The 14,021-nt window shown below is 39.7% G+C and overlaps 1 protein-coding gene across 2 annotated transcripts in view; it reads left to right on the top strand.

Annotated features, from left to right (window-relative positions):
- The window catches only part of UMAD1 (UBAP1-MVB12-associated (UMA) domain containing 1), a 40,652-nt gene that overhangs the window by 22,827 nt on the left and 3,804 nt on the right, over positions 1–14,021 (top strand). The window lies entirely within an intron of this gene.

Raw genomic sequence — 14,021 nt, 5'->3', positions numbered from 1 at the left:
CATAGCTCTGTCAAAATTGTGGGGGCAGGACTTTATTATGAAAGGGAGGAGGTTCCTATGTTTCTGTAGTCCAGCCCACGTCATGACTTGACATCATCGCTTTCTGTTAGGTGGATGAAGTTACATGGTATATGCCCCCCTACTTCATCTTGCCAGCCTCCTTCCCTTACTTACAGTGATCTGTTAAACATTTACTGCTGATGAGAATAAACTGGAAACATAGCCTTACCAGGCTCAAACATAAAAGACTTCTAGAAGATTTAAAGTACACAAAGCATTGAAAATTAATGTGTAAAAGAAAAAATGCTACAACTGCTATATGCAAGCCAGTATACTTGGTTTAATTTTTAGATAATTGCTTTATTTAAATACTTAATGTTGTAGCCAATGTTAGTGCTACTCAGAGTAGATTAACTGAGCACAACTTACTTAGTCATCCAATGGGCATGACATGCTTAGCTTCATTCATTTTAGTAGGTCTACTCTGGGTATACTTAGTTGGAGACAACCCTTTTAAACTAGCATTTATATGAGAGTGTGTGTTTGTGGGAGGGACACAAATATGCACGAGTAGTACTGGTAATGACAAGATTTTCTGGTGTCAAAACAGTTTCACTGGCCAAAACTGTAAGTCATTTTGCAGGATAGTGGAGCATACCATTGGATTATTTAGAGGTGGTTCTTTCTTTGCTTCCTAACTGTTGCTAATCTACTTTTATGGACATATGATGTCCATTGCTTGTAATCAATATATCCCTATAATAGACCTGGTTCAGTAAAAAGTTATGTTATTCAGATTTGTAGTGCTAATTAATATAACTAATGAGTTCAGAAAAAGGAACTGTGTCTGTTGCAAACACTTTACTTTTTAGTTCATTGCAGTAGCACTCGCTGCCAAAGAGGCAAGCTGCTAGTGACTTTGAAAATGGCTTGTTTCTTCATTATTAATTGCTGTAGTAAAAATATGAAAGAAAATTGTGGTTGCACATATTGGATGGTATCCAGTGTTAGTTCCATTCATAATAAACACATTGAAATCCATAGATTTAAGTTCCTTAAATCATTGGTGTGGCTGTTTTTTCTTCTCAGTGGGTCTGCTCTGAATATGACTAAGTTGTACCTCTGGTGGCAAACGGGATCCGTTCTGGAGCCCCATTCGCAACATGAGCAGAATGCAACCTGCGGGTCGCGATTCGCCGCTACTGCGCATGCACGTGACGTCATTTTGAGCGTCTGCACATGCACGAGCGGCGAAACCCGGAAGTAACCCCTTCCGGTACTTCCAGGTCGCCGCGGGATGCAACCTGAAAAGATTTAACCTGAAGCAAACGTAACAAGAGGTATGACTGTATATCCTTTAATTCCTGTTCATATCTGTAAACATAATATATGTCTTTATTTGTATTGTGTCCACTATATTGTCTCTTTTGGCTAAGTATAATGACATAGTCAATGAAAAATATTAGAATATAAAGATTCAGGTGACATACATTTATAAATACATTTATAGCACAGATGAAACACTACTGTAGCGGCTAAGGCTTATGGTATAGTGAAATTTGTCTCTAGGTAGCAGGTTTTGGTCACACATAGAACCTTGATGGCAGAAAGTGAGGAGGAATTAAAGAACCTTTTATTGAGGGTGAAAGAGGAGAGCGCAAAATATGGTCTGAAGCTCAACATCAAAAAACGAAGACAAAATAGAAGGGGAAGAAATGGAGGCAGTGAGAGATTTTACTTTCTTGGTCTCCATGATCACTGCAGATGGTGACAGCAGCCACGAAATTAAAAGACGCCTGCTTCTTGGGAGAAAAGCAATGACAAACCTAGACAGCATCTTAAAAAGTAGAGACATCACCTTGCCAACAAAGGTCCATATAGTAAAAACTGTGGTTTTCCCAGTAGTGATGTATGGAAGTGAGAGCTGGACCATAAAGAAGGCTGATCGCCGAAGAATTGATGCTTTTGAATTATGGTGCTGGAGGAGTCTCTTGAGAGTCCCATGGACTGCAAGAAGAACAAACCTATCCATTCTTAAGGAAATCAACCCTGAGTGCTCACTGGAAGGACAGATTGTGAAGCTGAGGCTCCAATACTTTGGCCACCTCATGAGAAGAGAAGACTCCCTGGAAAAGACCCTGATGTTGGGAAAGATGGAGGGCACAAGGAGAAGGGGATGACAGAGGACGAGATGGTTGGACAGTGTTCTCGAAGCTACCAGCATGAATTTGACCAAACTGCGGGAGGCAGTGGAAGACAGGAGTGCCTGGCATGCTCTGGTCCATGGGGTCACGACTAAACGACTAAACAACAACAGAACCTACTTTGCTTCCAAAACTATCTCCAGATAGGCTTTTCTGACACCTGCTCTGATGTCTTTTAAGTTTTTTTAAAAAATGATATGTGTTTAATATATCCTGAAATGTGTTCTATGTTTATATTTACCATTTTAATTGTTTCGGGTTGGAGGCAACCCATTGTTAAAGCAACTTAAAACTAAAACAACTTTCATAATAGAATGACTTCATTGGATACAACTCTGTGTCTTTAAATTTCTTACTTTGTTGATTTAATAATGTAAGCTATCCCCAGAGTAGAAACACTCATGGATGGGAGATGAATGGTTTAAATAAACAAACAAGTCATCTATATACTAATACTGATTCAAATCTTCCCATGCTTTTGTAACCAAAACCTCATTATAGATACTTCTGAGAGATATCAGAATTTTATAGCAGAAATTACCTATGGCTGGGAGAGGTGGAAACAGCCCCATAATAATTTGGTGGCACAGGCTGCTGCTGCATTTACCAGGGGCCAGAATCTTACACGGGAGGCGGACAGGGAAAATAGAAAGGCTAGTGAGAGAGATGGAAGAGTACTGGTCAGACCTAGACCTGCATAGCTTCAATAATAATAATAATAATAATAATCTTTATTTATATCCCACCTTCCCCAGCCAAAGCCGGGCTCAGGGCGGCTAACAACAATAAAATAGTGCAACATTCTAAAAACATTTCATTATAAAAATTAATTAAAATCAGCAAGGTGATGGGCTCCTGTGCTTTCAGACCATTTGTGTGTGTGTTTTGTAGAAAGGACCATCTCATTGTTTGGCTAGGTCACTTCCTGTTTCACCCTGAGAAACTATTTGCAAATGTCCCCAGAGATGGAAGAAAGAAAGAGCTGCCCATGGACACCCATGGAGAATTTAATTGGACATGAGTTTATACAACCCCCCATCCAACCCGCCCCCCTCAAAAATGAAGTGGGAAACCCAAATGGAGCAAAAAAACTCATCAGTTAGAAAGAACTGAGCATGCCCAGTGGGCATGAAATGCCTAATGACTGTTGCCAGGGAAACCTTGGGGGAGGGGATTTAAAGGGAATCTGGAATTCCAAGCAGGGAGTGATGTACACTGCAACATTTTGTTGCAGTTCCCTCTGAAAAATAAATAAAAAACAAAATAAATAATTACCTACATAAGATGTACCCTAAGGAAGTGTTCCAAAAATATGGCAAACTGTGTTGTCCATCACACTTCAGAAAGTTTTTACAAAAGATTAATTGCTTACATAAGGTTCGCCGAGTAATAAAGAGTCCTTATTTTAGACCTAGTTTGCACGGTAGGGAGGAATTAGGGAACATGGACAGAATAGGTACCTAGGGAGAAAGTGATAAAGAAATGTTTGACATCATGTTTCTAAGAAAAGAATGATACTGAAAATAGTAGACAAAAGATAATGGCCTCAATTTTCAGTAAAGTACCATTAGGTAGTAAGAAAAGAAAACAAGAGAAAAAACTGTGAAATAGTTTTCAAATTAAGATGGAGACAGAAAAGCTGTTCATTTCTGAAAGTTATTTTGGGAAATGCCAATGCTAACACAATACTGTGTACTCGGACAAATTCAACAAACTAGGAAAATTAGAAGGATCAAATATTTCATTGCTGATGAGAAGAATTCAGGAACCTCATTGGCATTAGAAGCATGGAAGAAGGATTCTTTGTATAAAATATGTTTTCAAGCATAGTAAAAGTGAGGAAGACAAACGCCTCAAGTGAGTTATAGGTGATTGGGGATAGCAGGAACTACAGGCAAAAAAGCTGATCTGTCTGTGAATCCCATCACAAGACTGCTGCTACCCATACTCTTGCCGCTGTTTCCCCCCCCCCCCCCACTGTACCTATTTAAATGGCACAAGGAGTGACAGCTGTCGCCACCTTGTTACCTGCTACCAATTTATTTTTTATTTGGGGAGCTTAGGGGAAAATATTGAAATATGAAATGCAGCAATGAATGAGGGAAGTCTAGTTGATCACTGCAGTCCTTTCTGAAAACAGCTTTTGGTATATCATTTGCCCTCTTTGCTAGTGCTTTTGAGATTATTTGCAGGGAAGTGAATCGGTGAAAAATATAATACTGGGACTGGTCATGCACATCACTTTTTCATGTTTGAATATGATAGATCCCTGAATTTGTTCTCAAGGGACCAAAAGAATAAGGCTATGTCTGAAGACTGTGTGTACTCTTTATTGTGCAATCACACTATGTATATACCAAAACTGCTTTGGGTAGCATTTTTCTTATCCTAAGAATCCTGATTGTCTGTGTGGCTTGTTTTGAAGATGCTTCAAGCCTTATAGTAGAGGCAGAATGGTAGGATTCCAGGCGCAAGTAATTGACTGCTTTCATGCTTTGGCTCTGCAGCGTGTTTTTCAACTACAGCTTCCATGAGCCCCAGCAAACATGACCAATGGCCAGGGATGATGGGAGTTGTAGCTCACCAATAACTGGAGGACCGAAGATTCCCCACACCTGCCTTACAAGGACAGAAAAAAATGTGAGGAAAATTTGCAAGGAGAAAAATGCAAAATGGTGCCACGAAGCAGTAATTTTAACATGCATTGCCTCACAGAAATCCTAGGAAGATGTAATTGGTGTTCACATAGAAATATTTAAGATCAAACTCTCTGTTTTTGTCAACTTAAAACATTTATTGATACCACTTTTATTGTTTATTTCTATCATTTTATGGGTTGCTGTTAGACATGTAATGTCATGGAGGGGGAAACAATTTTTTTTACAGCTCTCCCCCATTTTTATGTTTTCTAAGTCTTCACATCTCTGGTTGCTGTGTATAGGCAAGCTTCTAAACAGGCTGAATAAAATGAAACAAATAGATCACTTTTCCTAGGAAGTTTGCAGACATTGACTGATGTTTAAACCTTTATTTCCATGCCTGTGCATTACAAAGAACAAACTGTAAAGTTGATAGATGTTTGTGTTCTAAGCTATGCATTGAAATGGAGACAGAAATGCTTGTGTGGTTATGAATAAACAAGAAGGGCATAGCTACTAGTGAGTCATATTTCATGTATTTGCATGTCAAAAAGTTCTTTGGAAAACATTGCACAAGGATATGCAGCAAACACTTCCAACTTTTCCCCCAATAATAAATATATGAAGGTTTGCTTCATATGAAGGAACCTATCTTATGTAATCACAATTGTATTAAATATATCGTGTATCCCCAAGAAATGTTCTCTTTTTGTATATGCCTTCCTTGAACATAAGTGCTTCAAATTCCGCCTTGGACTTCAACTCTGTTCTACTGCTTTTAGGCAGTGCTGACATTTATGAGCAGTGAAACCTTGGTCACAGTAATTTTCCTGGGTTTAGGGGCATCCATGGTGCTGGTATTGCTCATCTAAAAGGGGTGACAGTGGGCAAGGTCTTCTGAGTTGTAATTTCCAGTAATGGAGCAAAGTTGACTTTTCAGTAATGTGCTGCTGAAAGCAGTTTGCTGAACCAGAACTAAGACTTCCTAGAGGAGAGTGGCAAGAAGGTTAAACAAGAAACTATACAATTCTACAATTAGCTCACTGTCAGAGTCGTATGGCTTATTAGAGATGATGGCCTTTGTCATTTGGATCCATTCTCCTTGCTTAACAAAAAAATAATTTTAATTAAATTATATTGCAAAAAAGGCTCAGGTTAAAAAAGGAAAACATTCCTGTCTGCAGAGGCAATATACATAGTTTATTTCCTTTTAACATTAGTCTCTTTTGAAATTAACCTTTGAAGATGATGGGAGAGGACTGAGAAATCCATCTGTTCTCCTAATGCTGATCTTTGCTCTTAAATCATGAGACTGTCAACTCTTTATGATCACTAATATGGTTATTGTAGGTTGACAAATGTACTGCATTAGGATGGTTGCATGCCAAAGTGGTTTTTAGGACTGGGAGACTCAAGTTCCAAGCCCCAGTCAGTCATCAGGTTTGCTGGGTTGCCTTGGTCAACTTGCTGGATTATAGTTTAACTTTGTTTAACATAATTGCTGTAAAGATTGTCAATGACTTTGTGCATGGAAAACTACCATAGGAATTTTCATTAACAATAATTTATGTTGATGATTTTCCAAACGCTACTTGACTGAATTGTTTGGCCTTGAATCTCTGGCTGATACTCTTGACTCCCCACCCCCTCCTGCTTCATTTACTGCTCACCTATGTGCAGTCCTCATAGTCTTGCCATTTCCTCCTTTTGTTCTTTGCTATCATAGTCCTTGTCTAAATGTCTTTTGGTTGCTGCAATCTTATTTTCAAAATACAGAGTTCTGCCCTTAAGAATGAATACTGAGTTGCAGTGCCAGAGTCCACAGCTATCATTTCACCTATCCCCCTTTAATTCTCTCTTTGACTCATTAAGAAAATTAAGAGAATCGTTGTTGCTTTGTTTTGTTTCGCAGCAACCAACAGTATAGTATGCAATACCTGTAACAATAAATAAAACCTCATCTGATTCTGACAGATGGCATGATCATGAATTAGGATTTGTAAAGCTTATCAAACATCTGTGTTTGAGTGCCCTGGGGAATAGACTGGTGCAAGAAACAAAGAAGGTAGTTGTAGAAATAACTGCTGTGGTTTGTATTTGTCTACTGTCACCTTGTAAAAGTAACTTATGCTTGCTTCTTTGACATTGCATTTTGCACTGATGGCCAGATGTGCTTTTCTTCAACAGATGCCAAATGTATTGGTGCTTCCTGTCAGTTATTTATAAAAAAGCATCCAAATACTGTTTTGTGAAGCTGATCACAAATTCACATATTTGCCCTCCAACCTTATTTTTCATTGCCCTGATTCTTCACTGTACTCTTCTCCTGCTTTATTGGGTGACTTATACTTCTAGTGGTCAAAATAAATCTTCCAGGGTCTACTTAATCCCTGCTTTCCAAAAGTCAACATCATACTTGCTTTCTTTTTCATTTAGATGGGCCTGGATAAACTTCAGCAGCTAGAAAACTGCAATCTAACAGCAACCACATTACGCCGGTAATCTTCAAAATATATAACTTGTGCAGGAAAGCATCTCTTTGAATGGGAGTATTGTCTTCCTTTTCCCCCAGTGTGAGAGACAATTCTAGCATTAGCTGGGTCATCAAATATGTTACCCAGTACTATACCAGCAAAGAAATTAACAAGTGGTCAGTTTATTGTCTTGCTATTTGATCTTCAAAACAGACACTTGGCTTTAGTCTTGTAGTTTCAGGTTTACTGTTCAAAAGGAACCAGTGATCATTATAGGCAAGTGGGCAAATGCTGTCTTTTATTGACCCTTGTTTGTGCTTTATAGTTCATATGAAAGACACAAGCTTCACATCTCCTCTGCTTGGGAGCTGGCTTTGGTCCAAAGCTATTTGGGGAAACCAGAAGGTGTGGCTCAACTTGTAGTGTGTGCATCTCAGAGTACACTTGCATACTCGGTTTGACACAAAGAGCCAAAGGTTTGAGGTCAGCTTGTTTCTGAAGAGGCAGTGGGTTGGGACTGGAAACATGCAGATATTTTTTTAACACTCTCCCACCAACAAAATGTGTGCTAAGGCAGAAAGAAAGTTACATAAATCATGCAACTTTAGCAAATTTGCCTGTGTGCAAATTTTGCATTATCTTCTATTTGTAGAAAGAGCTCAGCCCATTAGAAATCCTGCTGAACTCCCTCTGGGGTTTCAACGATTGCCCATGCACTTTGAAGGCTAACTTCACAGTTGTAAGTCCTGCAAATTTGCTTTTAAAATATTGAAAGCTGAGATTCTCAAGATGTTGGATTCTGTGATCAGTACCAGACTTTGGTGTGTCTGTGTTGTGGCACAGCACAGAAGAATTACATACACACATGTATATGTCCTGCATACTAAGCTCTTCAGAAAGATGCACTTCAGGCTGGTCAAGGCAGACAGAGGAGAATGGAAAGCCTTCTGCATCTTTGAACTGGATGATTGGCTCATGAGGTCGAGCAGAGCTGAAAGGAATCTTGGCAACAGCTGTAGTACAGCAATGTTAAAAGATCCAGAGAGTGCAGAAAAAGTTGCTATCATTTATAATCAATCCCTGATGCTTGCTCTTTTGCCCTTTCTCGTAATAATTAAGCTGATGCAAAGGAATTATTGAGCATGCACTCTTCCTCCAGCACTTTGTATTTCTATCATCACAATGTCTTTCCATTTTTGCAACACACCTTGCAATTATTTGGTAACAGGATGATAGCTTCAGTTTGATTTTTCCAGTTCCTAAATAGAACTGAGCAGTGATAGTTTGGGAGCAGAAGTCATGCCAAAGCTGAATGAGCTGTTCTTTGCTACAATTCAGAGAAATTGCTACTGAAGAAGATCCTGTTTATATAAAAATGCAGGAAGTCTCTACCAGAACTCTTTAAAAGAGATTAGAAGGGCAATTCAGAGTTGTACAATAGATGTAGATGAGTTCTTATATATACTTTTGTCTTGAGATAACTTTGAGAGGTTTCATGACCACCCCCAAGTATGTTCTTTAGCGTCATGTTCCTATAAGCTTCATTTTACAAACCCTGTTAAGACATTTGTGCAAAATCTGAAAATGAGGAACAGCCAAAAACCAGTACCTTTTCATAGTAGTGGCTTCTCACTTCAGCTGTTTAATGAGTTGTTCTGAAGAATACTCATGTATTTAGCCCGAAATTTCTCAGGCAATTTAGGATTTGCAGCCTTTGTGTCTGATTTGAGAAAAATAAAGGAAAACTACTACAGACCAGTGCAGAATTTCTCCCTCAGCCTGGCACTGATGACCCTCTATACTCTATAGGAACACCTTGTACATCCCCACAGGATGCTGACTGTACTTCATAATTCCCAAAAGAACAGCCATTCTCATGATTCATCTCAATTCAAATTAAATCTTCTCAAGGACATCCTCATTTTATTTTTAACTGTTCCTTCTCTTCTTTCAAAAAGGAACAGCTATAAAAATTGCTCCTCCTTGTTAGTCAGTCAGTTAGGGGCAGGTGTGTGGTAGAATATATGGTAAAGTGGTCATCTTTATCCACCCAGAAGTAGGACAAGCCTATCAATGACTGCAAGTGATTCAGGCTGTCGGTGGCTACTTCTGGGTTTGACAATAGGATGAGGCTATTGTAGGCTTCCAAGGACAATCTGGTTGGCTGCTGTGGAAACAAGATGCTGTACTTAACCCAAGTAGATCCATGCATGCTGCTAACCTTTTTCACATTAACCTCATACATTCACTGCATGTGGGGGGGGGGAGCAAGGTCATTCTAGCAAGCTCTGAAATCTCTGTGATTTCAGCTGAAGACATGTGTGTGACTTGGTTTGTGCATAATGGTAAGCTGAACTATGGCTTACCATGATTGAGCAAAGCGTGCCAGAGCGTGCTGATTTGGCTTCCTCTCCTGGTTTGCTTGGATAGAAAGAAACCATAAGCATTGATTTGCATGTGATACTAAATCAGTGCTCTGGTTCATTTACTCTCAGGAAACAAGGAAGGTACCAACATGCTTGCTCATTGTAAGCCATCATGCCGCTTATTGTGACATGTGAACCAGACCAGGGGATGTTAGATGAACAGAGATTTATACTAAGGACTATTGAGGCTAGGGCCAGGATTGTGTGTGTTATGGCACAGTGCATTATTTCCCCCCATGATTGGCTGACATTATGAGACTTCCAGATTGGCTAGGGAGAGATACTCCTTATGCCCTGGCTTTGTCAGCAAAGTTATATTTCCTAGCTGCTGATCAAGGTCTGCCTTCAGCTCTTGAAACTGATTGCAGGAATCATGAGTTTGGGGAACATTCACGGCAGTCTAGTTCAGAGTACAGTCACCCACCGCACCAGCCCTGTTCCAGTGGGCTTCATTGACTGGAAAGGATTTGAACCTGGGTTTTCCATCTAAACCAGGGGCCAGCAAACTTTTTCAGCAGGGGGCTGCTCCACTGTTCCTCAGACCTTGTGGGGGGCTGGACTATATATTTGGGGAGGGGGAATGAATGAATTCCTATGCCCCACAAATAACCCAGAGATGCGTTTTAAATAAAAGCACACATTCTCCTCATGTAAAAACACGCTGATTCCCAGACCATCCGTGGGCCAGATTTAGAAGGCGATTGGGCCAGATCCGGCCTCTGGGCCTTAGTTTGCCCACCCATGATCTAAACCCTCTGCTGTAGCTGCTTTGTTCTGCTGACTGCCCTTTCTAAATATAATTTGTTAAAACTCAGAAATAATGGAGTCTTGGCTAGCTGATGTGTCCTGTGTTATTAACATTTGCCACTGAAGTTCTGTCTGCAAGCTCAAGCTTTCCATTGTAGGATATTGTACTATTACTCATCTCTTTGAATTGTGAACATCTCTTTGAATTGTGAACATCTCTTTGAATTGTGAACATACAGCATTTAGATAATGGGTGAACATTGCTGAACAAGAAAAGCACCTGTTTTTGTAAATAAATGTTTACCATCAGCTGTCATTGCAGCCTATATATGGTCCCTGAATTTCTAATGTAAAATGTTAAAGACGCTCTTCAAAATTATTTGAATTGACAGTCCACTTTACTTGGAAATTGTGATGATGGTATACCTGACAGCATTTTGTGTAGCCAACTGTTGAAGAATAAGTTTTGAACGCCCCACACTTCGCAATGGGACAAGCTGAGTAAAGGTGAATGTTATGCAGAATCAGCATGTCTAAAGTAGAATAACAACTCCTCCAAACACACTGCTGTAAATTACTGTATGTGCTGGAAAGAGACAAGCATGGAAGCTTAAGCCATTTTTATAACCTTCACTTTGCGCAGCACTGTTTTGTTGTGATACGCGTGTTGAAACCAGCTTGGCAAGTTAACAGGATTGATAAGGTGCTGTCCCATGCTTCCATACTTAGTACTGTTAGAGTTGGCATAACATCTTGGGATTGACAGATACCGCCCTTGCTCTTGTCACCAATGTTGTTTGTCCGAAGCTAGGCATGGAAAAGCTTAGTTAATTGCTATGGTTGAGAAGTAAAGGTTAACCTAACTTGATAAGATCTTATATACAAAACAATACCTTTTTAGTCAGCCTAGTACTGATGTGTAGGTGCCACACTTTGTTTAAAAAGAAATCTGGTTTTAAACTATCCAGTTATAACACATTTTGTCCATTGTGGTTTTTTTTAATGTGTGTAATTCAGTACCCCCGTGGCAAACTTAATTGGCCAGGATTTGGAAGCCTGCTTAAGTGCTTTGTTGTTCTTGTTTCTTCTTTAAACATTGGTAGAGTTCATTGTAGATTGCAGTTTACCTGGATCTTTATGACATATTTGGAGGAGTAGGGTTTGCAGCAGGGCTTCTTTTTTCAACTGGAACTCACCGGAACTGAGTTCCAGCACCTCCCAGGTGGGCGCCATTGCCATTATAAGAGAACAAGGGAGGCGTCCATGGTGCGTTCTGGAACTTCTTTTTCTAGAAAGATAGCAGTGGCTTTCAGACAGCTGCAATGGGTGCAGAACTGTCCAGAAAGGTTCAAGCTTCCTGGATATCTCTAGGACGGGGATGGGGAACCTCAGGCTGGGAGCAAAATGTGGCTTCCAGGACACTCATATCAGGCCCTTGGGACTTTTCCTAGGCCACTCCCAAACTTTTCCTGCTCGGCAACCCTCTTTGAATAGTTTTGCCTGGCTGGCATGTGTGCTTGAGCTGTCATAATGCTTTTTGCTTACCTGGATGGCACAGAGAGGTGTGTGTGTGTGTAATGACATTAATTGCTCCACTCATTTTTGCCTTTGGCCCATCCCAATGCCAGCATGAAGTCCCCTAAGGTTATCCACATAACTTTTTCAGACTTGTTAACTTCTTTGAGAGTTAAATACATGAAACAGTGTGCTAGTTTCTAAATGAATGATACATGCATCCAGTTGTGTCCCTTTATTCACAGAAGGCTCCCTGATCTGGCAGAGACTTCCCTGAGGGGAAAGAGGGGAAATGATTTTTGCTTGTTCCCCTCTTCCTTCTGTAGTCCCCTCTTCCTTCCATCACCCCACAGTCTGCTCCTGACAGCTGGGGTGGTGTGGGCTTCAGGAAAGAAGGAGAACTTGTGGAAATCACCCCCCTTTCTATTCACAGAAAAATCTGCTAGTTCAAAGAGCCTTCTATCTTTGGAGGAGTGTGATTGGATACAACCCATGGTTTTAAATCTCGTTGGGGCAGTTAACACAGCTTCTTTGCCCTACATAAGAATCCACACGTTTACCATGCAATATGCATTAAATATATATTTTTAATGGAATTGTATACCTAAAATCCTTTATTTATATGGAACTTCCTACACAATATTTCTTTTAGAATATATTTGATTGAGCATTCATAACTGTTCAAATTTAAATAGAATGATGTAATCTGAAGAGAGATAAACTAAAAGACCAAATAGAAGTAGCATTAGCTTCACAAAGTCTCCATATCTCTTTTATTATTTGTTTGTTTGTTGTTTATTTATCATTTGAAGCTGTTAAATTTTCAACTACAGAACTCTTTCTGAAATTTTTATTGCCCATCTCTTAAGAGCCATTTTTCTGCTTTACGGTTTTATTTCATGGCATGGTTTCTGCAGGTTACTCTCATAGGGAAAACATAGCATAATATGGGAAGAAGATATATTTGGTGATGTACTTTTGATTGCACATGACAGTGCATGTGCTTATTAAGAGATGGGGAAAAGCAATATGCTTCTTCCTAGAATGTGCAAGGTTTGCACAGACTGAAGCGGAAACAGTTAATTAGAGCCATCTGATGTTTGAAAACCAAGGAAGCAAGTCAATGGGTTTTGAGACCCTCCCCCCTCTCCTACTTTCCAATGAGCTTTGCTTCTTGATGGTTTTATAAAGCAAACTCTTGCAAGGAGGAAAAGAAGTTCACGCAACTGGGTTGTTGCTGTTGCCTTACCATTTCCTCGTATTGCAGCAATGCAGTTGAGAGAATGAAGAGGGATTTGTTACTAAAAAGGAGAGAAGCACTTTTCCTTTAATAGGATGATTTAAAAAGATGTCAGAAAAGGACCAAATTCGAAAGCAAAACAGAAGGAAATTGAGATATGGAAAAAATGAATGCCTTACAATGCAGAATTGGTAGTGGAGGTGTATATACAATTGTAGGTCATGGCAATTTCAGGCTTCTGAATCTTATAGTTAATGCATTTTACATCATATTCAGGCTAGATTGCATATGTGTAGGGTAGAGTGTTTATTTATGTCTCTCCATAGTGGATGGTCCTAGGATGGGCCTCATTCACTACAAAATACAACTAAGCACAGTAAAATGACATTAAAATGGTTATAAATTCATAAAACCCAGCACATTGATACATTTAAATACTGCTCCATAGCCTTTATGAAACACAGTCTTTGCTGCTTTCATGATGCTACTGAGTGATTAAGGGGAAAAGATTCGGCCCTGCTACCCTTTTCACAGACATGGCCAGCCTGATAGTGGTGGTCTACCAAACAAGGCCCCTCAGAAAACCTAATGGATTGAGAAGATGCACATAGAAGCACATGTTTCCCCCTACTTAAGTTTAGCTTGCATTTTCTTCTGTCTGAGATGTAGGAGCACAGTGCCTTAACTTGGTAACCATAGAATTTTCTGGTAAGTTCATTTCCTGCTTTTATAAAAGAGTTGGGTTTCTCAAACGCCATGGCTTTCAGAGATATTAG

Source organism: Podarcis melisellensis, assembly GCF_964234715.1.
Source record: "Podarcis melisellensis genome assembly, chromosome: 12".
Lineage (NCBI taxonomy): Eukaryota > Metazoa > Chordata > Lepidosauria > Squamata > Lacertidae > Podarcis > Podarcis melisellensis.
Note: the sequence above shows the minus strand (reverse complement) of the source record. Positions and strands in the feature narration are given on the sequence as shown.